The following is a 24,180-nucleotide window of genomic DNA, read 5'->3' as shown; positions in this document are numbered from 1 at the left end:
GGAGCTGGACTCTTCGCTCGCCCTGTCACATTTCGCCTGAATAAGGAATGTTTTCAATCAGGGTGGGATGGGAAAAATTAAGAGCCTTTTAGGAATGGCATATCCTGAGTTTCCAGAAGCCGTCTAGGTCAGCCCAGAGTCTAGCCGGCCGGTGCACTCATCCCAGTATTTACACTGACAGTGGAAACACGCCTGGAACAGCTGCAAACAATTACAGCTCTGACCCTCTCACGGCGAGGCTCTGTAATGCAGGATCCTGTCGTTCACACTGCACAGTGCAGCACCTACTGCTCACTTCCCTAGGAAAACATCCACGCTAAACTTATTTCATTATGGCTAATTGGCACTCAATTGAATACTTTTAAAAGGTGTGCTTTGCAATATCTGTCATCTGAAAGCTTCCCTTACCAGGAGGAAACATCTGTCTTCCCTTCAGTGGGTTGAATATAAAGCTTTTCAGTTTCCATGTTATGTATGTACGCTAGAGAGTGTCAGAACAGATTAAAACAAGGGTTCAAAATTGTAGTGTGCTCTGGTACTCACAGCTGCTTTCTTCCTCACCACTCTCATCCTTCCACAGGCAGCCTCTAAGCCAGTGTCCACTTTCACTACAGCATCTGTCCAAAGCTGAACTCCAACCTCAAGTCATACCCACACACTGCCTCCTCCCTTATCCCCAACTTGACTCCTCTCCCACAAAATTTCCCACAGCGTTACCAACCCAGAGCTCCTCACTGGTTCTTGGCACAGCCTGGCCAGTCAATGCCAAGACTTGCTCCTGCCCTGGGCTAGGAAGCTCATGCCTTGCCATTGTGCTCACAAGTGGAGCTTCAGGCAGCAACAACTGCTTCTCTCAACCACACTGCTCTGAAGAAGCTGCTATACACCACAGCATTGAGGCATCTCTGGAGTAAAACCCACTAAGAGCCAGGCCTGGCATCCATCTACAATCTCTCCCTCCCTCTTCTACTACTCCAGCTCTGCAATGCAAGCAAAGTATTGTCATGAATTCCCACAGCACACGTGGATCTTGGACTGACGTGGAAAGGATTGCTATCACCTCAAAATAATCCTGGCACAGAGACTGTACAGAAAGGTGGTTTAGAAAGAGAAACATTAAGAGGAAAACAGAAAGCAGCAACCCGGCTGGCATGACAGAATGCATCAAATGCCAAGTCTCTTCGTATTTACAGACTCATGCAGTTTATGGGCTTAACCAAATGCTTCAGTGAGAGAAAAAAGAATAAATAATGGAGTCATCAATTTTTAGTCCTTGACACTAATGGAAAGAATGACAGGGCCATAACAGTGAAGCCACACTCTAGTCTCTTTGGCCTTATTTTCACATTTTTCCTTCATTCTCTCGCTTACAGACTTTTAAAAAAGCATTTAGATCTAAACTCTCTCACACAAAGAAAGCCTGAAACACAAGTCGATAAAAATACACAGAGTTGGACAGTACAACACCCCTGGACTTTGGCTGAGCCAGCACTTGAGCAGCATACATTTTGCTGTGTTCCTCGATGGACTGTGAATAGACAGTCATACAGGTGTTATTCTTTGCCCTTCCTGATACAGGCTTGAGTAATGAAACTGGAAACAGCATAGAAAGCAACTCTGGCTCTTCTGATGGCTGAATTGAAAAGTTTTCCTCCAAGGAGCTTGATAATTGAGAAAGCAGATTAGAAAAAAGTGGCATAAAATATGACCGTAATCTCTCTGAGACTAGAAAATGTATTACATTAACTAATAAGCAACAGGAAGAGACTTTATATTTCCTTTTACACTTGCATTTCCAGTTATATAGTTACAGAAGAAATTGTTAGGAGGTTATTTTATTTGTGGGCTCTCAGTGGAAAAGACAGAAAACAGAAGAATGTAGAGAGTTTGAATATGAGGATAAAATGCAGCCATTGCTCGGGAAAAGATGCCAGCTTGCCAAAGGCAGGAGAGACCAAGATCCCAGGTCACTGCCCTTGACCACCTGATGGGGGCTTGCTGTAAATCGTTATTCCCCTTCCAGGACACTGTTTGTGAGGTTACCAACAGAGCTGCACAGTTGGTGAAGTAGCAATGAGAAAGAGAGCTGTGTAACACACAGGTCACATTTGCTGGAGTCACCCTTTGGCCTTAGGTTTTCTGAACTGTCCCATAACTCTTTGCAAGGACTTGGACCATTACTTGCAATTATCCAAATTATATAAATCTCCTCTTGAAACAACACGCATCTTACCAAAATATCACTGTCACAAGTGGCAAGTGCCCTGGCAAAGCAGTTCATTCTGGTACTAAAATAGCAAAATACAAAACCACAAAACCCAACAAAACCACTTGTTTAGCCGAGGAAAAACACTGTCATGAGTGCCTGGGAGTCTGAGTCGCCCCCAAGGCTTATTGGAGCTACAAGTGCTCCCAGTGAATTATTCACCACCAAACTCCAATGGAAACAGTGTGAAGCCCAAGTCAATGGGTCAGCAGTGTGTAGTGTGACACAGAGGTGGAGTGGTGGACTGGATCCTTCCAGCCCAGCTTGTGTTCAGGGTGAATCCTTACATGAATTCCAAGGTATGCTTTTCCTGAGCCTGGTAGAAGCAGGGGAAAGAGAAAAAAGCTAGCCTGTGATTATTTTTTAAGAGAAATTGTATATGTTTCATGCAAAAGGTTGACAAGAATAAAAATCAGGGTGTCACATATCTGTGAAGTGAAAGTTGGTTTCAGGTTCAAATTAAACTGCCTGTCTGAATCAAAACACATGCTTAGTTTCAGTATTAGTGGAAAGGACGACTGATTTGTCACTCGGTAGAATATTGTGGTATTTTACTATTGATATCAGGATTTTACATGCCAGTGCTGGACTGTTCAGGTTTGGGCTTTTGGATGCATTAAGTGGGAGATTGCTGAGTTCTGATCATTTCCAGCCATTACTTGCCAAAATAAATGGCAGCCAGATCAATATTTGCTTGGCTTGACACTCATAAGATATGTCCAGGCTGTAGTTTGCTGTTTGGGCTTTGTCTTAAGCATAGAAAAATACAAACAGGTAGAAAAAAAGAAACCATGGCCTTTAAAGGCACCACAAGCTGGGAGGCAAGACAGATGAGACTGTCAGTATCTTGGAGGATAGGTTTGGACTTTAAAACTGTTTTGACTGCTTGCAGAAATGTTCTGAGGGGAAAAAAATTCAATATGGAAAATTGAAAGATGCTTCTGTCAGGCAGGAAGAATCAGGTTCACAACTAAGGGAGGAAAATAACTTGTCCAGGAGCTCTGCAGAGAAGGACCTGGAGGTGGACGGGTCACCAGGGAAACCAGGAGTCAGTCGCACCACGGTGCAGCAGAAAGTCCAACACAGCACTGCCATGAATAGACTGAGCTAGAAGCCTTCACTTCTCAGGAAGTCACCTATTCAGTGCACACAGCCCTGCTCACAGGTCCTAACTTCCTCATGCTTGTTTCCAGGGCTGGGCACTGCACCTGACAAAATATGAGAATGACTGGAAAGAATTCAGGAAATAAGAGGAATGACTAAAAGGCCAGAAAACAACACCAACAGGGAAAAGAGGGAAGAAGATGGGATTATTTAATCTGAAGAGACGAAGACTGGGGAACTCCTCAAAGCAGTTTAGGATCTGTAAAACCTGTGTCTTGGAGGAAAGAAATAATCTACTTTCTAATGTCTGTAATATACAGAAGAGTGTAGGATGTGGTGAGTTTGCTGCACAGCTGGAAAGATGCAGTTCAGACATGAAATAAACTGTCTCAGTAGTGAAGGGGGAGAAGAACAGCTACAGCTTGCACTGGGAAGCTGTAAGGTTTCCAGCATCCAAGAACACTTTGGGCAATGAGAGGTAGTGCTGATCCTGCCTTTGGTGGAGAGCTGTTTGAGGTCTGACTAGCTCCACAAGGACACAGGAATGGTCTTTCCTGATCTCTGGTGAGCCAGGCCACTCTGGACTGTAGCACTTACAGAAATCAGGGAGTCAGTTGGAACACTGCAAATAAAGAGTTCCAACACATACTGGGAACACTAAACTTTCTTTTATTTTTATTAGGAGAATAAAATATAGAACAAGGACATAATTTGAAACTAAGGAAAGGAAACAGTGCCTTTACTGACCATTCTCCTGCATGGTCAGCGTACAAGTTTTTACACTGAATTGTCACCTAAGCCCATCCTAGATACAGTTTCTTGTTTTGCAATCACAAAAGCCTATCTCCTGCAAGAAGGTTAATCATGGAGTGACATGCAGCAGCTGGAAAAGGAGAGCCATGAGACAGATGGGGGTTGTGCTCACCCCAGAGATATTCACCCCCTCCCCATGAACACACACAATTAACAGAGACCAGACACCAATGGCTAGAAAAAAACTTTTAGAAGTATCTTCTGTCAAGAGATTAACCTTCCTTTAAAAAATATTTTCTATGCATAATTAAAGTACACACATTTTACTTCTAAAAAGTTGCCACACCACAGCTAGACACGTAAATAAAATGCCACTTGCCTTACACTGACACAGGAACAGAGCTCAAATGTACCAACAAACCCACAAAAAGTGAAAGAGACCTGCCACTGTTTGAGAAGAAAAAAGAGATTCCATTTTAGAGTTATTTTTCACTAGCCTGCAAGTCATTTGGAACCTTTGCAGATTTCAACCTTAAAATACTAAGCACTCCTTATCCTTCTGGTAGAATATACACGCGAGGAGCAGAACACAGCTGACACCCAACACCAGCACTAGCCCCAGGAGGTACCACTTGGCTCTCAGAACAGCCTTTTCCCTGCATACCTGCCCAGCATGTGCAAGAGGCATGTGCATTCCCACCACAGGCTTCTGCAGCAGTGCAAGGTTACAGCTTTGGTTTTGATCTAAAGGTGTTTACGCTTTTCCCACGCAGTCCACTTTGATGTCTTTTAAATATACCCTGAGCTTGCACTTGCCAAAAGAATAAATACAGCCTTGCTTTCATTCATATTTCAGTTGTGAAGCACTTAGTTCAGGATCATTTGCATAATGATTTAGCAAGAGGTAAACACCAGGAACAAGAAAAACACCGAACATGTTAAATGTGTGTATTATTGTCTTGCACAGAGACATTTACCTTAGTAAAATTCTGTGTTATGTTGAACAAAACAGAGCTGAATCACAACCTCTTACAGTGTTATCTTCTACACACTCATGTTTCCTAAACAGTTTGTTTTCCTACAGTATGAGCTCTGAGAAAGCTAGAAATGATCGAGTTACTATTCTGCAGTCAACTGGGCTGGAAGTAGGACACTGAGTGACACCGATGACTGACAGCAGTCAACTCATCTGGATCCACTGCTGTGCATCAGGTTTAGTGACCATCTGCCCCTGCATGTTACACCAGTGCCTCTCATTACATGGACAACCTGTCACACACTCTATAGACTAGAGTATTCTGTGTGAAGGAAAAAGTTATTTAGATAGTGCCAGTACAGATTTGTATTAAAAAAGGCATCTCAAGTGTATCACCAAGACAGTAAGGCATAGCCAGCAGCAACAGGCAGGCCTAGTCCACTGGCTTTGTTAATTCTATTTGGCCCTATAGAAATGGTTCTGGCTGTAGTTTGCATGGTCCTAGCTTCAGGCCTTTTTTAAAAAAGCATAAATGCCTTGTGTTTGAAAAACGAAAAATAACTAACATAACAAAGCTGTGTTAATATTAGAAGGAGTTGTGCATCAGTGGTTCATATTGAATGGATATCAGCATTATGTTTGCTGGTGCTAGGATACCATGGTGATGGGCCCTGAAGAATTACCAAAAATAGATTAAATGCATGTGGCAAGTGATAATAAGCACAAAATGTTTTCCATACAGTAAAAATGCTGCAGGAAAGCAAAATAACACATTCTATAAATCAGCTCAAAGAATCAACAACTTCCAAGCAGAATACTTGGGTATATGAATGCACAGTCAGAGCTGAACTCCTAAGCCCAAATTTGCCAAGAAACCCAATTTGGCAATAGTGTCTGCACCTAAAGAAATTCAGACCGAGGAGACTGGCACAGGATCTGCTATTGCTAGCAAAAATGTATGAAAGGAGCTGAGAGGTTTGTATTTAAAGTAAGAGACATTAATCACTGGGTAACACCTACCACAGTGACTGCATCTTCCCAAGCTGTTGAAGTCTCATCCCTTTCTGTATTGAGTCAATCAAAATATTAAAAATGTCATTCTTTGAAGCTGTGCTGAGCCAGGCTGCTTGTTCGCTGCTGCATAAAACAAATCACTCGAAAGCGTCTCCCTGCAGCTGCCCACTGATTCAGCAGGGTGCTCGTACACAGAACTGGAGACACGAGCGAGCCCCAGCAGCTCCCGTGTGGGAATGACAGGAGACAGCGCACCCCACTTTGTCGGGAACAACCACTGTGCTGCGTTGCCACACAGCACGTGGCATCAAAGGGACATGAAACGACTGACATGGCACTGATACTGCTCCCAGCTGTCAGCAGCACTTGGCTCAAACCAACCCTCATGGAGAAATGCAGCAGAGACGTTTGTTTGCGAAAACAATGGCTGCCTAAAGCCAGACTGAAAATTCATTAACTGGGATGTTTTACCGAGGTGACTCACTATATGTAGACACGTACATAAATATTTAGGTTGCTGCTCCAGATGTTAAGCAACCATCAACCCAAAGTGACAAGACTTTCTGAAGCAAAATTTCTTATGCTTTACAGCTTGGGAGAGCTCCCACTGAAGGGTGAGTCGCCAGAAGCAGGTACCAGAAAGCATTTGGGAAGGAATATCCCACTGCATAGCAATATACCAGAGTCATTTAGGGGAAAGCACACGGAGCTGCCTGACAAACACCGGAGGAAAAGATATCAAATGCAGGCATTTGGGGAACACACATGTCCCAGATGTCCCTGGCTTTGGAACACTGCAGCTACTGGAGTCAATACAAAACCCTTGGTGCCCATCAGCCAGAGCAGCTTTTCCAAGGGAGAGACAACAGTAGCAGAGTCCTCCCAACGTTGGTAGGATTTTTCAGCGTGCAGGAGCAACAGAGATATCTAATTGCAAACTCTGTTACTAGGTGACACACCAAGTCCTGACAAACTATACTGGGTGGTATTTTGATATATCGGTCTATGCAGCAAACTCTGTGCCAAAAATCCACCTTCACTATCTCCACCCTCTGCTTCCTTGGATGACTGAGGAACAAGGCCCCCAGAGCACATATGCCAAGAGAAATCTTCTGAGGATCTCGGAAGGTTAAGGACTCAAAATCTCAGGCCCCTCTGTCTTTTCTGTAGGAAGTGAAGAAATAACATGAAAACTGCTAAGATAGAATTGTAGAATCATTTAGGTTGGAAAATACCTCTAAGACCATTGAGTCCAGCCACTAACCCTGCACTGCCAAGCCCACCACTAAATTGTGTCCCTAAGCACCACATCCACGCAACTTTTAAATACCTCCAGCAATGATGACTCCATCACTTCACTCAGTTCAGCCACTGTTGACCAGCACTCCGGTCCCTTTCCACTGGGACACTTTCCAGCCACTTCTCCCAAACTGTAGCTCTTCCTGGGGTTGTTGTGACCCAAGGGCAGGACCTGTTACTTCACCTTGTTAAGCCTCACACAATTGGCCTCACTCCATCAATCCATCCCATCCAGATCCCTCTGCAGAGCCTTCCTCCGCTCAAGCAAATCAACATTCCCAGCCAACTTGGTGTCATCAGCAAACTGACTGAGAGTATACTCAATTTCCTCATCCAGGTCACTGATAAAGATGTTTTCTCCAAAATTATTTCCACTTCCTGCTAGTGAACAGAACAAGAAACTGAAGGATGTGTAGCAAAAAACAAAACTCTAAATGCTCCCACACAGGGAATCATTTGGGAAATTAATTTGTCCCATTAAAAAAATGGTTCATGAGCATCTCCACTCTCCATGCAAGACAGCCCTTTGCTTAAGCACTTCAGCTCTTAGCCAGAAGAAACAGGTTTTATTTGCTTTTTAAGCAGTTTAAAACCAGAAGTTGATTAGGATAATGTGGCAAAGCTTCTGTATGGTTTATGGATCCCACTTGGTCCTGAGGACACATCTTTCTCCCTAGCTTTCACACCTCAAAGCAACCAGGTAAGAGGAAGAGTATCAGAATATCAGAGATCTTAGACCTTGTGGCCACCAGAAAACTGCTGAGCTTGGTCTTGCTTCAGTAAGGCTCAGAAGACCCCTACAACAGCAAAGGCCCACTGTGATAGTGGCCAGCCTTACTGAGGAATAAGTGCAGTCTGGATATCTGTGAACTTGGGCTATGCTACAGAAATTCTCTGGTGACTTCTTAAACCAGCTTCACAGTCCCTTAACACCATAGGAACAGCAGGACGAATGCAGGATCTATAGCAACAAGAAAAATTATAGCAGAAATATATGTGCTGTATTAAAGATAAGAAATGAGCCGAGGGGAAGATTTGAGTTGACTGTTCACCTCCATCTTGGCTATAATAAAAACCGCAGGATAAGGTACAAAATATTAACTGTTGCAATACTTCACATTTTAACCTGAAACTGTGCTGACAAACCAAACCTCTGGTGCTAGCTGGGCTTTCCTCCAAAAAGCAAGGTAGGAGCTTGTCACTGTGCCTCAGGTAATGCCCCCCAGCCCTGATCGTGCCCCTGGCAAGGGCTGGCAGACAGCTGTCCCACTCAGAGCAAAACCCTCCACACCTTGTCTTTACAAGCTGTGTGTTGAAGGAAAGCTTCCACAAATAATGAAATATATCAAAATGCCAGTAGGCAACACTGCATCCAGGTCAGGGCTCCAAATTGTCTCCCTTGCCATTCAGAACCTCTTTTCTTTCCTTGCTCAGAGATGCTGTACCAGGGCTCATTACAGCAGTACTTTTGTGGTGTAAAAGGAGGACTTCATACCTTGGTTGATGTAGCACCCACTTACAAGCCTTCTTTTATGCTTGTGAGTGACCTTTGTGTGTTCTGTTCACAGAATTGGTGTTTCTGTAGTACAGCAAGTACGGTGCCAAGTACAAACACCCAACATGTGGTGAGAATCATGCTCAGAGCAGCTTACAGGGTCGTGCCTCGGAACTGTGATTCCAAATGACCAGAACTCATAGAAAGACATCAGACAGGTGGTAACTATAGCACAAAGCTACACAAACACACAGACACTTTTAGGATAAGATCTGAGGGGGATGTCTGACTTTTGCTTTATAATTCCACAGTGCTTGGGCTTAATGTGCTCCACGCAGTGTTTGAGAAAGCAAAGGCCTGTCACTTTCCTTATCACAAAATACAGCTCTGAAATGATAGGACTCGATTTCACTTTCTCATAATCTCCAGCAACATAAAAGATTTCACATGCAAATCATGGTATTCAACATGAAAATTAAATTTGGAGACAGTAACGCGAGGAAAAGATTTTCTGAAATTAGCATGAATAATAGCCCCAACCTCACACTACTTAAAAACTTATCAAATCCAAAATTTCAGACTGGGTAGAAGAGTGCTATGCAGTAGAGAATTTAGATCACTAGTGGTTGTTATTAGTCAGCCAGACCTGATCTGCTCACTTTCAGTATCTGATGTCTCCCGAGAGCTCTCTAGGACTCTCCCTTGACTGGTCTGTCTTTACACGGATTTGAGAGGCTTCAGGGCGTTGATAAATTGTTTCCTTATTAGAAGGAAAGACCTCCGCTGACAGGACGTGGTTTTCAGGAAGCAACCGGAAAAAAGGAGGCATCACGCAAGGGAAAGCCTGCTGCCTCCTTCCCAGTAGTGGCCTCTCCGTTGTACGGAGCAACTTAACCCCGCGTCCCGCCCGCAGCCCCGAGAGAGGGCGCTGGAGCCTCAGGCAGCGGCGGGACCCGCTGAGAGATGCCCGGCTGAGAGATGCCCGGGGCCGGGCGAGAGCCCCGTGGAAATCCTAGGGATGGGAAAGGGGAAGAAGGGGAAGTCGGAGAAGCGCCTTGGCGCCTTTTTTTTTTTTTTTTAAATTATATACACAAACATCTTTCGGGGCTTTGAAGGGCTGAATTCTCATGGGAAATTGCACATATTGTAAAAAAAAAAAAATTAAACATTCGAGATGTATAGGAAAAGACAACAAAAAAAGCAATTTTCAAAGCACAGTTGTTCGCCATGTGTTTATATCTAGTCTTGAGACACTGAAAACAGCTTCGAACAATTCTTTTGCCTAATGTGTGCTTCAGCAAGAAGAGAGCTGCTGGCCAGCTCTGCCTGCCCACGAGGATTCAGGGAAGGCAGCTCCAGTGGCCACCACAGCTCAGGGGCAACAGGTCCAAAACAGCACTCCTATTGGTGTGAACATCCGTATGGAGACAAGTAAGACTCCACAAAAGTGGATATTTGCAAGCCCCATTGCAGACGTTATGAAAGATTCACCTTTTCTATTGGGTTGGCTTCTTCAGTTTCAAATGAAGCAAATTCAACTAATTTATATTCCTCTTCTCTCACCCAAACAATTATCCTAAACTTTTCCTTGAGTAGAGCTAAAAAACCAATTTTATAATGTTCTGCAAGCTACAGAGAAGTCTGGTCCCTGTGCACTGACATTACTTGTTCTTAATATTTCCATATGAAAAGCAATTTATTCTGCTCTGCTGTCTATTTTACAGTTATGGGGTTTCCTGAATGTAGGTCACAAAGGCAAGACTGTATCTCATATTGACAAATACTGCATAGCTGAATCAAGGGGCAATTTCAATACTCTGTAATAAGTCTTCCTAAATTTTTCCAAACAACATCCTCAGATCACAGCCTAAACAAAACATTGTGATGGCTTCCAAGTAACTTTGGCCTGAAATACACAGCTGATGTGGTGTCTAGAGCAGGGTCAGGTTTATAACTCTGTTTAAAAAAAAAAAAATCAAGGTTAATTAAGGTTTCTGCCCCCAAAACAGAAGTTGCAGGACTAAAATTATGGAATTATGTTGAATATTCCCCAAGAAAAAACTCAGCACCTGCAGCCTTACTCATCTTCTGACTCTCCAGCCCAAGACATACACCTAGGCTGATTTCAGACTAGGCATAGTGCAAGAGTTTTGTTGAGGAGAACCAGGACCTTTACCAAATTTTACATGTCCCACTGGAAAAGTGGAGGACTGGTGTCAGTGAACTTTCCCCTCAAATTTTTGGCCTGACACACATTTCTTATTCATTGCCTACATGAGCATGAGGGATCTCAGAAGGAGGCTACAAGAACATGTCAATTTGACAGCTCTCAGTAGATTCAAACATCCTGTGCTCCAGTTTGGCCTCAGCTCACACCTCATCTACTAGGGTAAGACTTGGGTTCCCTGCAGCAAGTAACACACAAGCTGCACATCCGAAATTGTTCCCGAGCTTCACATGCCCTGAAGAGGTAACTTTGGAGAAATAACTGCCAACCCCACACACCATCAGCTTCTACCAAGCACAGATACTTTCCCAGCCTGTGAGCCCACTGTGGTTAGTCAGAAGCTGAAAGGATCATACAAAGCTGAAAATGGACTCTATCTGTTGTCAGCCTCCCAGATTCACACCTCCTGAATACAGGCAGCACAGCCATGATTATTACTCCAGACTTCAGAAGCAAGCTCAACTTTCCACTAAGGATGGCCTCCTAATCCACATCCTCCACAAGGGTTAAGTTCAGCAGAAAAGAAACTACAGAACTAAATTTATGAAATAATCTTGCCAATCTAGAAGATTGGCTCAGGGCCATCACTTGCAAATTCAAAGGACTTCTTAAATGTGGAAGTTCCCAAGGTGCTGTTCAGAGGTGTGAGACCAGGGGTCTCCAGAAGAGAAGCTGCAGAGTCAGGATTACTGCACAGTGTTGGAAAATCACGGACAGTTAAATTCATATTGGTACCTGGAGACTCTGCAGTCTTTCTCATAACTTTGACAAGAAGGGCATTTTGCTCTGTTGTCTGGACCAAAAGGCTACATGGGGTCAGAAGGCACAGTCAGGACTACATGGAGGCTTTTACCCCTTCTGCAGGGAGGGTGGAGGGCTGCCCCTCTGGTGTGCTGAAACACCCTTCCTGCCCTAACCCTGAGCCAGTGCTTCCTGCTGGGCCAGCCACCTCTAGACTGCAGGCTGCAGAAGCAGGAGGGTTTCACTCTGGGCTCCAGAGAAGACCTCAGGGCTTGCTGACAATTGACAGGAATAAACATCAATTCCTGCTGTTTAGCCTTGAGGCAGGGAGACCTTATGGCAGCAGGGCCATGGAACATAATTCAAATCCTTTGCACAGAAATGGGGCTTGCCATTGTCTTACTCCATTATCGCTCAGCATTCCAGCTATGGAGGAACCAAAGGCCAGGTTGCTCCCAATCTTACAACCAATTTTTACTCCAACCTTAGTCATGGACCACATCCAGCCCAGACTATACAAAACTCAATCAATCTCTGCTGGTAGCAGAGATTATTATAGCAGTACAGGCTCAGCAAGATAACTGCAGAGGAAGGGAGGATATTAAGAGGTTTGATCTGGAATAGAAAAGTACCAGTGAGGGGAAAAAACCCGGCAGAGGAATGATCTCAGTATTTCCCAAGCATTATCAGCAGGCATAGACAGTACCAGCAGGAATAAAAAGGAAAGTAAGATTTGGTCAAGGACATGCATGAAGGGGAAACCTGGTGGATAAGAGGACTGAAAGGAATAGAAAATGCAGGAGAAAGTCGTTTAAGAGAAAAAAGGGGGGGGCAAAAGAGGAAGGGCAAGAACCAGGACTATATCTGTCACTCGTCTCTCCCCGCCCACTCTGAGAAGCTTCAAAAGAAATCTGGAAATAGAGAGGAAAAAAACGACTGTCAGATATTACTGTTCCAACCACTGAGTCATGGCAGGAAACTACTGATACTGTAAACTAGTACTGTAAGGTCAGAGACTATTTGAGTTTTATCAAGGCTCACTGCAAAAGGAACAAATATTCAGTGGTGAAGATTTTACTAAGTCCCTTTCGTAACTCTTGGTGTTACCATAGAATGGTTTCATCAAGTATGTTTGAAGGAAGCTGCCTTTATTTTAACATTTCACACAAGTGTAGATGGTTCTTTCTCTTTCTCTCTTCCCGTATCTTTGTTTTTATTGCAACAGATGCTTATTAAGAGAAGGATGTGGAGAAAGAGTAGAAAAAGCCATCAGTCTTTGGAGTGCTACTAGATGTTTGGTCTACTCCAACTCTTATAATTGCTGTGTCACAGAGAAATCATTTTATTATGATCTTCTTATCCTTTCTTCAAATTAGGCACTGGCAGTTGTCACCACCTATGCAGCCTTTTCAGACACAGTCCCCATCAGTCCAGTACACGTGCAACGGGTGGAATTGCTTCCACCAGGATGGCACAGCCATCCCAATTCCCACAGAAACATAACAAAGAAAAAAAGCTGGAACTTGCTGCTGTGCAGAGGGCTCAGGAGCCTCCTCCCAGCCCTCTAGGAGAACACCCTTACACTCCTTGCACTGCCCAGACATGTTTTGGTGTTTTTGATTCCCCACCAAGAGCTGACCGGGTAGAACAGCACAGGATTCCCAGCTGCCAAAACCAAAGGCACATGCTGGCCATCCAGGCAAATTGCATTTTTCAATTGACAAGCCCATTTGGAAAGGTAAGATGCCACCTAGCTCCAAAGTGCTGAAGAAAGGGAAACAGCAGACACTGGGGATTCAGACATAACAGGGGAAGGAGCAATACAGTATGGGACATGGATTCTTGGGAAACTGCCATCTGTGTAACTTGTTAATTAAAGTTTTTAACGACCCAGTTTTGCTGCTGTGGCTAGGCGTACCCACCACAGCTTTGCAGCCACCCATCACAGTGAATACAACCAGGAGGCTCTTGTCCCACTTCAGGGGTTTAAGGCGTAATGGGATGATTATGCATCTGCTACAGTAACCCACTGTGCAACTTTCCAACTCAGTCATCTAAAGCTAATTGCTTCCACGAGTCCCAAGGGTCTCTATCCAGCCCATCTGAGTCACAACACCAAGCCTGAACCAGATTCAGTCGAGCACAGTTCAGCAGAAGGACACGTTCTCAAGAATAGCCCAGTGGTAGTAATGTCTGTCGAATTCAAGGAAGTCAGTCATACTGGGGAAAGACACTGGTGACCCTGGAAACCTGTTCCCTTCTTCCTTCACCAAGAAAACAAACCAAAGCAGAACTTGACACATTGGGCAGGAGGCGTTTAATCCAGTGATGAATGGAACAAGAGGATGCAGGAAAGTGGTAGAGCAACATCCTGCACAATCCTGTAATAAACTGGGAAGTCATGACCGGAGGCAATACTCCTCATGGTAGGCTATGGGCAAGCACAAACACAGGCACCTGCTGTTGACAGAAGTACTGAAGAGCGTTGAGTGTGGAATCCCTTCACCTTTTTCTTACAGTAGCTGCTTAATAGCTTTGATGCTTTAAGAAATGAAATAATTTGTGACATTACATAAACTAGCCAGATGCCTTATGCGGTGCATCACCATAACACCCAACATGGCTGGACCTCAAAACGTTCCAGTCAGAGATCACTGGCCAAAAAAAAAAAATCTCTTCCCTTTTTGTCTGGGCTTACAGGTACTGATAAACTTGATGACATAATGACAATTTCCAGAAGGGGAGCAATATTTGTCTCAGTTTCCACACCAAAAGCAGCCATGGAAAAGGGCAAAGAATATAATGACTCAGTATCACAGGGCGGAGACTAATTAGCAGCAGATCAGGAGCAGGCAGTGGTCTCTGGAAGAAGGTGCTTTCATGAGCAGAGCACGATCTTACTCATCGTCTGTCTTGATCAACTGCAGAGGTTTCCATGAAACAAATGCTAAGGCTGCCTTACTGACACAAACTGAAAAAAAAAACTCCCGTAGTTGTTTGTTTGTTTGTTTGTTTGTTTGTTTGTTTTAAAAGTAGGGCCTCTGTTTGGGACCTTCCCTATTCTCTTCTTCCAGCATTCAGTTTATCCTGGAAGGGAGGAAACCTTCCCAATACTAACCAAAATCTCACTGTACAGCAGGATCACTTATCAGTCAGTGCCTCTCCATCAGCTCTCTCAGTTCACTGAGGACAGATAACAAAAATATTAAGAACATGAAGACAGCCTCATCCTTTCACTCAATCAATAAAAATGTGCTACAGGGTCGTTTCAGCAATAGCTTATTTTAAGACATACTATTATACTCCGTGATTTCACAGCAGCTGCCTTTTCACTGGGTCAAAACCACTACAAAAGCATTTTATTTAGTTAGTTATCACATTACCCCACCAGCAGGGTGAATTTTGTTCCTGTTTTAACAAACCTGTCATCATTCTGGGTTTATCAGAAAAGTATACTGTGAATACACTGAAAGATAATTCTTGTCTTACAAATTATTTAGCTGGTTTTCTAGGAACGTATTCTGAAATGCTGGCAAAACCAAGATTTAAAACTGGGTGTCCTAGTGCTGCTGCTATTCCTATCGAGACTCACTGAATTACCTCCTAGTAAATTTTTTTCTTCTGAAAAATCTATTGCTTACTTAAAGAAGCTTAAAAACTCAGAAGTCCAAGAATTGATTTGTTTCTTTTTAACTAAATCAGCAAGTGCATTTTTCAGGAGTAGGTATATGCCCATTCACATTGAGAAAGGCAGCTTAGAAGAGCTGATGGAAGGAACTGACTTAATGAATTTTAAAGTTTCCATTCCTCAGGATAAAACCAAAGGTGGGGAAGTAGGGTGGGGCTCCTCCTGCTGTTCTCAATTTGGCTGGGAGAGCAGGGAGGTCAGTCAGGATGCCCTGTGAACCAAGAGAGTTAGGGCTGTCTGTCGAGCACTGACCTCCCTGCTGGTGCAGGTGCATCCAAGCAGCTCCCTGATCTCACATGGGCTGGGAGGAACAGAGATTGTCTGAGCACTCCTGCTTTAAACAATTACAATGAACGTGGGCAAATGCATGCCCTGTAGAATATTTTGAAGGGTTTTAACAATCACTTTGTTGTTTGGTGACCAGGAGTTTGACAAGCAAAGGCAATAGACACCACCCACTCACCCCAGCTGAGGTCTGAACCAAGCCATCAGTGACACAGTGACGAGGCCCTCTGGCTCTCTTTTGCTTTGCAGGCCTGTCATTGCATTTCCTTAATGCAGCAGGAACTCTGGCATCCCAAAAATCCTCCTCTCCTAGGCAACAAGCTGATTGACTGTCTCTTACATTTCTTTGTTTCTTTTTCATTCATTCTTAACTCCATAACTGGTAGATGCATCCACTAGGTTCTCTATTTCTGCAGCTTATGATTTTTTGAAGCAGACAAAGGGATTTAGGAACTTAAACCTCCCTGCAGCAGTGGATGGGCAGGATTTTGCCAAAATCAGCCAGGCTAGGAAAGGCACAGTAAGCATTAGCTCTGACACAGCACAGTCAGGATAACCCCTGTGAGTGCTCACACAAGCTGAGAAGGTGTGCAGCAATCTGTGTTAGGATGAGAATAGAGATGGGTGGGGACAGACCCCTTAATTTGTTTTGAAAATACTACCCATGGTCAGTTAAACTCATGACCTGGACAGCCTGGCCATGCAAGGGAACAAGGCTGCAGTTTTGTACCCCTCTGCAGCCTGGACGTGTGTGCAGCAATAGCACCTGTGAGCAGTAGCACAAGTGGGAAGTAGCAGTCCCATACCTAAGACATGCCACACTCAGGTAGCCCTTGTCCCTCTCCTGAGAAGACATGACTGGTGAGAAGTACCCAAGATGAGATGCCTGCGCTGCATTGCCAGACCCGTGTCCTTCAGACTGGCCTGATAGAATTTCACGCCATGTCCAATGCCGTGTGATGACTGCACAAATGTCTCCACTGGTGGCCTCAGTCTCTTGTTTGGGGCATGAAATCTGCCAACTAACTCCTGAACATCACCTCAGATAGAGGAGGACACATCCCCACAGTCTCAGTGCTCACTCTTGTGACAGCTGCAGAAGTTACTATGGAGAAAACCAGTTCAGTGCTGAGAAAGTACTGTAATAAATGGGAGAGTCATTTTCTCTCTCTACAGTTTGTCATCACAAACAAGGAGGGACATAAGGGGCCAAGCTGCTTTCTTGGGTCTCGCAGCAACCTCCCACAGCCCCCCATTGCCGGCCAAGCTGCAGCCCACACAACTCCAAACTGCTCGCTGATCTGCAGGAGAGCTCCAGGAGCCTCCAACCAGTGGATACAATTGACTTACATATATACATTTCTATTATGTATAAAGAGCCAAATTCATTACACACTAAAGCATGGCAGTTTTAACTTAACACTTTCAGGCTCTTCCCTACTTCTGCTGGCAAGACCACTGTATTTTCTCATACATGTGAGGAAGCTTTCCCAAATAGTATCACAAGGGAAAAAAAACTATGTACATCTTTCTCTGTAGGATGCCCAAATCGCCAAGTTTGCAGTGAGTGACGCAGTAGCTGGGGAGTAGCTGAGAGGACTGAGCCTGTGCTTGCTCAGTGGGAGGCATGAGGATCTCCTCACAAGGTGTCGCAGATGGCTGGGTGCTGAAGGTATCTCCCTGGTGACACCCACGGGAAACAGCTGGCAAAAAGCTGGGATGAGGGACAGTTGCCTGCACAATTTGTCCAACACAGTTTAGCCTCGAATGCCTTCATTGGGCTGAAACCATGGCACAGAATACTTGGGAGGCCACTGCTTCTCTGCAGCAATAGATGGAGCTGAGGTACCACACGCATGAGCACCTCAAATGGCACTAGTCCTCTACATTTACACACCTGAATCATTCCTCTGCAAAACAAACTAAAAGCAACTGGAAGAGCTGGTAGTCACAGGAATTCAAGCTACAGCTCTCCTATCTGCACTGTTACAATTAGAGTGTAGGGTTAGACCTGTGAATATCACGATCTGATAACAATTACCAGCAAAATACCAACGTAAAGGCCAGTGACACACCCTCCCTCTTCTGTTTACAAATGTCATGGTCATATGAGATAGTAGTCAAAGACATCAGCAGACTAAAAATAAACCACAATAGGATATGTTGATAAATATTTATTTCAAAATACAGCTTTTTACATGACTAATGTTAATGTGATTTCAGAGTGAGAAGAAAACAACCAATGTTGATTGCATGCTAACTGCATACAGAGGAGTGACACAGGTAACTACCATCAACCCTGGCATATTATTCTCCTAATAGAAAACATTAGTAGGCACATCAGTCAATGCCATTTTTGCTTTTAATACACCAGAGAGTACTAGCACAGGTTGCAATTTTAAGGCCACAGGTATCATCTTGGAAGGGGAGCAGCCATATGTACACAAAAGGGTTTATCCTTTCATAGCTGTTTGGGCTGGTTTCATGCACCAGCCAAGAGTCCGTATCACAGAGAGGTTAGAAAATGTCTGCCTGGACCTTTAAGATGATTTTATTCCCAGTTAAATCACCATCCAACCCTTTTCATAATAGCATCTGCCACTGAACCATTGCTAATTAGTCAGTCCCCCTTCAGCGAGGGAGGAAGACGTGACAGCAAAGATGGAATTATTTTTAAAAATGGCCCAAAAAGCCCCGATAAGGATTGCAGCACTTTATGACCTACACCAGGCTTGTCACAGGGCAGGGAGAGGGAATTTGCACATCACAGCATGTTGCAATCATTGTGGAAACATCTTTCTCTTCTTGCTTCCTTCTCCACCCTTGTTAAGAGAGTTAAAGTAAGATGGGAAAGCAGCTGCAGATTCTAGGACATCCCATCTGGGGAGCCAGGAGAGCAGTGGAATGCTCCTTCAGTGCGTTCTATAGCCTCAGTGGCTCTTTGGTTGCTTTAATGTTTTCTCGGTAAGCATCACTTCTCTAACTGCTGTGAGAAACATAAACAAAATTCATGGAAGATCTTGAACAGTTTGGATGTTGGTGCAATAAGGGCCACACAACAGACAGTGTGGTCAAGGGATTTACTGAAGCAAATAGTTCTACTGTGCTGGGGGAGAGAGAGAGAATTGAGAGAAGCACCTTGACTTGGAGATAGGTATGAAAGTCTACGGAATGACAAGTCTAATACTTAAATAAAATTTTCCATTCTGCACACCACAATCTCCAAGGGGAAAAGCGGGGCTCTTCCAGAGGCGAGTTTAATAGGTTGAAAGGTCCACAGGGAGGAACGCAGGAGCCCCAGGAGTGCTGAAGCCTTCACTTGGCTTGTTGGTCTCACAGATATGTCTGAACAGATAGAGCCTGACTACCTAAGCACAAGAGCGGCTTTAATGGAATTGATTGTCCAACATTCTCCCTAGAATATGGAGAGGGAAAGATGATTGCATAGTTGGGTGTCTCTGCAGTTCCTTGGTGAGGACAGAAACATATGGTCCCCGAGGCTTGGAGAGAGTTCTTTGAAAAGAGAAAGTGGTGTGTTTCAAATGAGACACCCACCTTCTCTAGGGTGATGCACTGGCAATGCCAGAGAGCAATGGGCTGCTCTGCTGGTTTCCTAAAGACAGGAAAGCCTGGTGTCAAGGGCAGGTTCTCCATCTTGTCTTTTCTACCTCTTTCCAAACAAAGCAGAGCCCACAGCACTGGAGGAGCTGCTGCTCACGGCAGTAACCCCCACGCTATGGTAGCCTCATCCATGTGAGCATCTACAGAACATGATTTAGGCTACACGCCCACTACAGCATCTGCCCACTCCTGATTCTACAAGGACCTCCCTAGAAACACCGAAATACTGGCGCAAAAGCTATTTTCATTCTATCACAGACTGCAATGACACCAGCATAGGGCCCACCCTCCCAAATGCACTCAGCTCAGCAGTTTACCAAGCACACTCAGAAGGGCCAACGACAAAACAGGGTACCAACACTGACAGCCTGAATTTTAGCAAAGATAAAAATGGGGGGTATAGAGAGAAAGTGAAACACTTCAAAGCACGTATTTATTTTACTGTTCTGTTAAGCATCTGCCCAAGCTGTATTAGCAGTCAGTAAATTTTCTCCACAATTCTCCACTTTCATGAAATAGAACTTATTTCTGGTGAAAAATAATCTAAACAGACCAATAACATGTGCATCGTCCATGCAGAATGGGAAAGCATTCAGGGCAGTGGGAAAGAGTCATCTTGCAAATGCTGCAAATCCCATCAATAGACAAAAGTTACATTCAATTCCTAGGAACCAATACCCATAAAAAGGAGACCTCCTACCAAGGTAGCAGAAAGCTCAAAGTAAGGAAGAAGAAAAGGCTGGGGATTCTCAGGCCCATACTGTTTGAGAGCTCTTCCAAGAAAGACATAATTTCAAACATACCTTCCTTAGCGGGGATTTTTCCTAGGTCCACAAATAAATTTCTCTCTCTTGGACAATGTCATTCACTTTGGAGAGACTGTCTGGTGGGCAGCTGTGTCCTGCTAGTTTTTTACTGTTAGGGAGTGTTCTCCTTGCACAGAGTGTGTGATAAGAACATACCTGTCTGGTAAGGTAGATTCAACCAAAACTTCTGGGAAAAGATATTCTTTCCAAGTGCTTTTTACTGTCTTAGTAATTATACTAGTTGAGGAATTAACATAACATTGGTGAAGTGTTATCTCAAGAAACACATGTACTTTGGCACTTGTGCTGTGTTTGTCAAGGGCATTGCTGAAAGCCCTCAAAACCTGCCATAGTGTCAATCTCTGCTTCAGTCATGCTCCACTTCTCTGGAGTGGAAACTCAATCACAGGCCTAAATCAAAGAGCTGAGTATATGAAAATCATCAGGTGAAAACTAATCATGTTTGGGAATCTAAAACATCTCCTTTCTTTTCCAAGACATCTTTTGCTTAATTCTGACCAGCCATCAGAGGACAGAAAAATATATATGGTCTGACTTGTCAACCAGTCAATACCCCATGAAAAAAAGTCTCTTCTATAATCTTTTCCTTTCCATTCACCCCAAATACTTGAAAACCACAGGCTTCCCCATGATATTTGATTGGTTGGGTTCTGTAACAGCTAGTGATGTGGAAATAATGCTTCATAATATTCTAACACAAATTAATAGTTTTAGCCAACCCCCTCAGTAAATATGCTTATTTTCTTCATGTCAATGACATTAATTTATATAGAAAATGTAATAAGACAGGAAAAGGTATTTCCTAGTAAGATGTTAAAAAGCTGGTAGAAAAGCAGAATAATGTAGTATGTTCATTTTTAATTACATTCTGTATGTGGTCATTTCAGGCATTCTTGAAATAGAGGAATTATTCAATATATAACTTTGGCAAATATACTTACAAATATAATCCAGAGACACTACCAGAAATTTATACTACAGAATAGAAGCCATCAGTTAAAAGGAAGGCACTAGATATTAATCCTTGTGGTGGAAGAGTTATTTCAAAAAGTGAATTCAGCCCTATCCTCTTCAGTATGTACCTACTAACATTCAATATAGTCATCTTGAACCTGTACAATGTCTGAAATAACAGTTCAGAAAAGGGTAAAAATACACATTTCATATTGAAAGAAAGTCTCACTCTGAAAATCAGGTATAATAATTAGACATTAATACTCAACAACTATGTCCATGTTCAACCCTGGAACAGGTCTGTGCTCTCTCAGAGCTGTCAGACTCATTGCAGAGGCTGCAGGAGGTAATAGGCCTTCATCACCAGCACACCAGGACGTAATAAAGCTCCACAATTAAGCATTTTCCTGCTTTTCTTTATTTTAGTAGTTTCTTTATGGTGGCATAAGCACTGAAATGGGTGCTCTCAACATTTTTTATACATAGCTTGTTTTAAGCTTAGGATTTTCCTGTGCTAAAAGCAACAAGCTCTGTTCACCAAGGCTCCTGCTTAGCTGCCACAGGCTGCAGAAGTGAGAGACCAAGGTTTTGCAAAGCCCAGCACCTCACTCTGAGGCTGGAGTTTGCTTCTCAGGAATCCCTTCAGAGACTGCTATGGTGTTTCCAGGGGAGAATTACCCCCTATTTTACTTATGTGCAAGTTTGAAGGCCCTTTTACTGCCCTTCTGCAAGTGAACCTGCATCCAAAAACCTAGTTTGTGCTATCTTATCTCTGTTGAACCCCACAGCTCCTCAGAGGCCCCTGTGAACAGAAGCATCAGGAAGGGGGACTGCAAGCTCAGCCTCATCTCACAGCCTGCCTGAGGCATCTCCAGGGCCTGGGGGGCAGGAAGGAAAGAGCCAAAACCACGTTAAGGGAATTGAACTTAGGTCTTGTTGAGACTTTGAAGCAAACACTTCCAGAAAGGAGGGCAGGGGAGAAGTCACAAATCGACGTACACTGGCTGGCCTGTGCAGCCATGCCCACAAGGTAAAAGCTGCCTCACTCCATCCATGCCCTGATGGCAGCCGAGAAACACCCATGGCCCTCCTGCCATCGCCTCAGCCCAGTGACACCCACAGCCCTCCTGCCATCCCCTCAGCCCAGAGTCACCCTCAGTCCACCTTCCATCGCCTCAGCCCAGTGACACCCACAGCCCTCCTGCCATCGCCTCAGCCCAGTGACACCCACAGCCCGCCATCCTCTCAGACAGGAGGCGCCCACAGCCTGCCCGCCATCACCTCCATTGCCTCAGCCCAGTGACGCCCACAGCCTGCCCGCCATCTCCGCAGCCCCTCAGGAATGCCCTCCCCATAGCCCTTCATACCAACAGCCTCGCCTGCTGGGAGGACCCAGACCATCATGTCGGAGAGCAGGAAAGTGCACCCCTATGGCTGTGGGGCAGGAGCCCCAGAGCCTGCCCACCATGGGTCTGCCCTTGCCCAGGCCTCTGGAACCTGCGAAGCCAGAGAATTCCCCCCACTCTTCGAGTGGCTGAGGGTACAAACAGCCCGTGAGGTTACTGTAAAAGAGGTGTTCTGCTCAAATACACAGGAGATCCTGTTAGGAACATCTCAACTTCAACTGAACACCAACGGGGGGGGGGGGGAAGTGTGTAAAAATGGGAACTGAAAAGCGAGGAGTGCTGCTCTCCAGCCAGTGGGCTCCTCCTGTCTGTGGAAGCAGTTAGGAGACATCAAGAGAAAAACAGCTCTATCTAAGATGAACGGCTGGACTTACACTGCGGTGTTGTTGCTGGTAAAGCCTGTGTGGTGCTGCAGGAAACAGTGGCAAGAAAGGGGAATTGAAAGCCTTGGAGGAGCTCTGGGAAGCTTTCTCCACAGGCTGGCAGCTGGCCAGCTGCTGGCTCAGCCTTGCACAACCATTTCCTGTGGCCAAAGACATCCAGAAAGGGAAACAGGTGGTGGACAGGGGTTGTGTGGACATGGAGGTGTGAAGGCACTGGATGAGGCGGGGACCTGGGACACCTCCCCTTCTCCATGGACCTGTGGGATGCCTCAGTCCATGCCTACACTCAGTCTTCCCTGCTGGCACTGAGCCATCCCTCAGAGCATCCTCCCTTGTGGGCTATCAAAGTCCAAGGCAATGGCCAGTCTTTCTTACTGACATCCCCATCTCCCTAAATATGTTTTTGCCACAGAGACCGTCTCCTTCATTCATCTCTTATCCCAGGAGACACAACTTTGTGGGGCTCCAACTCCTGCTTGTTAGCTCAAGCCAAAAGGAATAACTATAAACTAAGAATAAATACTAATTAACCTGAATCTTTCATCATATCGTGATCTGAACCAGACGCTATATCTATCTTTAACTTTAGGCTGCATTGAGATGCAACCTCTATCCACAGCAGACAAAAATAAGATTCCTTCTTTTGATAAAGTTAATTGTGGGCCTCAACAAGACACATTTCTTGGCAATACTGTGATCTTATCTTTAAATGCTGTGAACTCACAAGGGTTTGAAAGGCCTTACATTTTGAGTGCCTCCCATACAAGTTTTCTGATAGAGGAGAATTTAGTCCAGGAACTTTCCCACGTTGTGCTGGAAAAAGAGGTGCAACGAGGACAGCTTTCACAGTGCACACAAAGATTGAAGAGAGACTGTCCCATAAAACCCAGCCAAAGCTGTATGAGCTCAGAGCTGAGATTTAGCCCCCCAACCCAGGGGACAGTTGGGTGGAAGCCATACAGTATCTCCCGTTGAGCTGATTGAAATCAGTAGTGCTTTATATTGGTTTTAGTATCAGAGAGAGAATAACAGAGCAGGGTTAAAACCAAAGATTTATTTCCCTAAGTGTTATCAACATTTTCAAAGCTGCTTCGATTTTTTTTCATTTGTTGGAAGTAGCTCCAATATTTTCTAAATTACT

The 24,180-nt window shown here is 44.4% G+C and overlaps 2 long non-coding RNA genes across 2 annotated transcripts; both read right to left on the bottom strand.

The window, feature by feature from the left end:
- Positions 1-11,229: 11,229 nt before the first annotated feature.
- Positions 11,230-12,219, bottom strand: LOC113972724. Its single transcript, XR_003535982.1, has 3 exons — positions 12,084-12,219; positions 11,870-11,940; positions 11,230-11,312 (listed from the first exon to the last, which is right to left on the bottom strand). It is a non-coding gene; the product is annotated as an uncharacterized LOC113972724 (long non-coding RNA).
- Positions 12,220-19,635: 7,416 nt separating this feature from the next.
- LOC113972749 lies at positions 19,636-23,543 on the bottom strand. The gene is made up of 3 exons (XR_003535987.1): positions 23,031-23,543; positions 22,618-22,784; positions 19,636-22,052 (listed from the first exon to the last, which is right to left on the bottom strand). It is a non-coding gene; the product is annotated as an uncharacterized LOC113972749 (long non-coding RNA).
- Positions 23,544-24,180: the final 637 nt, after the last annotated feature.

Source organism: Neopelma chrysocephalum, unplaced genomic scaffold, assembly GCF_003984885.1.
Source record: "Neopelma chrysocephalum unplaced genomic scaffold, ASM398488v2 Primary Assembly neopelma1_96, whole genome shotgun sequence".
Lineage (NCBI taxonomy): Eukaryota > Metazoa > Chordata > Aves > Passeriformes > Pipridae > Neopelma > Neopelma chrysocephalum.
This window is presented reverse-complemented; position numbering and strand designations above follow the sequence as displayed.